Genomic DNA, 3,382 nt, shown 5'->3' on the forward strand with positions numbered 1-3,382 from the left:
CCACTCACCTCAGCCTCCCAAAGGCACGGGATTACAGGCTGAGCCACCGAGCCCAGCTAGATTACTTTTTTTTTTAGTCAGAGTCTTACTCTCTTCCAGGCTGCAGTACAGTGGCATGCTCATGGTCACCACAGTCTCAACCTGCAATCCTTCTGCCTTAGCCTTCCAAATAGCTGAAACTACAGGCACATGCCACCATACCTGGCTAATTTTTTTATTTATTGTAGAGACGAGGTCTCGCCAAGTTGCCCAGGCTGGTCTCAAACCCCTGGGAGCTCAGGAAATCCTACCTCTGCCTCTCAAAGTGCTGAGATTACAGGTGTGAGCCACCACATCCAACTAGATTACTTTTTAAATGATAAATTCCTAGAAGTTTTTTTTTTTGAGTCAGGGTCTCACTGTCATCCAGGCTGGAGTGGCACAATCCTAGCTTACCACAGCCTCAACCTCCCGGGCTCAGGCAATCCTTCCACCTCAGCCTCCTGAATAGCTGGGACAACAGGTGGGAGCCACCACGCCTGGCTAATTTTTCTATTTTTCGCAGGGACAAGGTCTGGCTATGTTGCCCAGGCTGAACTGGAACTCTTATACTCACGTGATCCTCCTGCTTCAGCCTCCCAAAGTGTTGGGATTACAGGTGTGAGCCACCATAACCAACCATAAATTGCTAGAACTTCTTGATCCTATTTTCCTGTGGGAACTGGGGACTATTCATGTTGGTCATGTGAGGGAAGTCCATGCAAGCAGAACATCCATGCTGGTCAAGTGAAGGAAGACCCTTGATAACTGATTTCCACAAATAACTTATGCAACTCAAATAACTTACGAAACTCAACCTACCTTCTTTAGTCATCTGCTTAGGTCTCTGGGAAAATCTGAGACTCACAGAAGATTCTCCTTTTGTCTTTGATGTCATTTGGCAACTTCCTTTATTGAGGTTATGGCTCCCGTTCCATTGCTCCTCTCTCAACCCCAACTCCTGCCATCATACAGGTAATTTCACTTTGGCGTAGATGAAGTATCCAGCATGGTAGTCTCACAATCCCTTGACTTCCAGATCTCCTGTCATCTATAGCTCTCTCTGCCCCTCAGTTTTCCACTCATATGGCTACATACTCAACCTTCCATCACCTGTCACTGCTCCATCTCTGAAATCTGAAACTTTCTCCTCTCTCTGATTACAACCTTCCATCCTCCAAGCTATCTTTTTTTTTTTTTTTTTTTTTGAGTTGGAGTCTCACTCTGTCGCCCAGACTGGAGTGTCATGGCTGCTCCCGGCCACCGCAGCCTCGACCTGCTGGGCTCCAGCAATCCTTCTGCCTCAGCCTTCTGAGTAGCCAGAATTACAGGCATGCACTACCATTCCCGGCTGATTTTTTGATTTATTGTAGAGATGAGGTCTCGCTGCCCAGGCGGGTCTCGAACCCGCGGGCTCAGGCAATCCACTCACCTCAGCCTCCCAAAGGCGCGGGATTACAGGCTGAGCCACCGAGCCCAGCTTCTCCCAGCTATTTTACACCCACTAAATTTCTCTTTAACCTCAGGAGATTCAATCTAGTATCTTGACTCCTTACTCCTCATCCGTCCTCCTTTTCTGCCATAATCAACTTCAATTTCAGGATCTATCTACCAGCTCAACTGATACTCTCAATTTCTTCCCAGTTCCCTCACACCCACCACAGCTACATTGTCAATTTCCCAAACCTTTGTTCCTGGAGTCAGGTTGCTGAGAATTTCTGGGGAAAAGGAAAAAATTCAACACCAGATGAGCCAGTTTGCATCTTTAAATTCAGCTGGGCTCTTGTTTCTGTGCTACATCAAAATACTTTTTTTGACTTATTGTAGAGACGAGGTCTCATCATGTTGTTCAGGCTGGTCTGGAACCCACAGGCTCAGGCAATCTTCTTGCCTCTGCTTCCCAAAGTGCTGGGATTACAGGCGTGAGCCACCACGCCCGGCTCACCTATCTGTTAATGACCTAGTTCACATAGAAATAGAGTTCACTGAGAAAGAGACCTCTTCATTTCCTGCATTTGGCTTTGAAGTATTTTCCCTAGGCCTTGGTTTTCCAAAATCTCTCTCATTCTTTTCTCCATTCTAACTCCTCACTCTTTACCTTTTTTTCCTGCCTTCATTTCTTTTTCCTTTAAATGTTGCTGTCCTCTAGGGTTCACTCTGAATCATACACTCTTTCCACATTTCCTGGGTGATCTCAATGCTTCCCATGTCTTCAGCTACCACCTATGGATTAAAATTCTCAATTCATAATTGAAGCTCTGGTTTGTTTCCTGAGTTCCGAATTAGTGCATCCACCTGCATGCTGAACATATATTTCAATTCGGATGTGCCACATTTGTCCTTCAATAACTTCAAATTCAACTGATTCAACACATTGACCAGTGTTCCCTTTTTTTTGTTTGTTTTTAGTTGAGGTCGTATCCTGTCACTCAGAGTGTAGTGGCAAGATCACGGCTCACCATAGCCTCAACCTCCTAGGCTTGGGTGATCCTTCTGCCTCAGTGGGACCATAGGCACGTGCCAGCATGCCTGGTTATTTTTTAAAAATTTTTTTGTAGAGATGAGTTCTTGCTTTGTTGTCCAGGTGGTTAGTCTCCAATTCCTGGGTTCAAGCAATTCTCCTACCTCAGCCTCCCAAAGTGCTGGGATTACAGGCGTGAGCCAACATGCCCAGCACCAGTATTCCCTTAAATCTACTTTTTTACCCCGTGATCCCAACATAGAAATCTGGAGTCTACCTGATTCCTTCCTTTTCCTCATCCCTTAACATTCCTCCTTTCCATCCTCTTCCTGTCCATCCCTGCCTTTATCTAGGCCCCTTTGTCTCTCACAGCCTCTGATTTTCCTGACTCCAGCACGAAATCTATATTGATCAGAGTAGATAGAGTTGCCTTTCTAAAACACACATACCTCATGAAGTCAGATACCCTTGTCACAATACATTGTAGATGAACTCATTAAGGATGTTGTGAGATGATTGCAATCTGAATTAGAGGAATGTGTAATTTGCTGTGGAACACAGTAAAGGTAAGATTAGTTCTATCTGGGTGTGGGCACAGGTGGGGGATCTATAGATATCCTCAAAGAGGAACTGATGTTTGAAATGGGACTTGAACAGTCAGTAAGAGATTCCCTAGGCAGAGAAAGAGGAAGGACATTCCAGGAAGAGGGAATAACTGGAGAAAGGCAAGAAGCTCAATTCAGATCAGTTTCACAAACATTGGGTGTGGGGTAGAGGATGCTGCTATGCCCCAGGCAGTATCCTTACACTGGGGATATAGAAGTGAATAAGGTCAGTGACCTTAGGAGATGATCATCTAGAGAAGTGACTTTTTTCTTGATTACCTTTTTTTTTTTTTTTTTT

The sequence above is a fragment of the Carlito syrichta genome, unplaced genomic scaffold (assembly GCF_000164805.1).
Source record: "Carlito syrichta isolate Samal-C Ts95f unplaced genomic scaffold, Tarsius_syrichta-2.0.1 Scaffold311753, whole genome shotgun sequence".
NCBI lineage: Eukaryota > Metazoa > Chordata > Mammalia > Primates > Tarsiidae > Carlito > Carlito syrichta.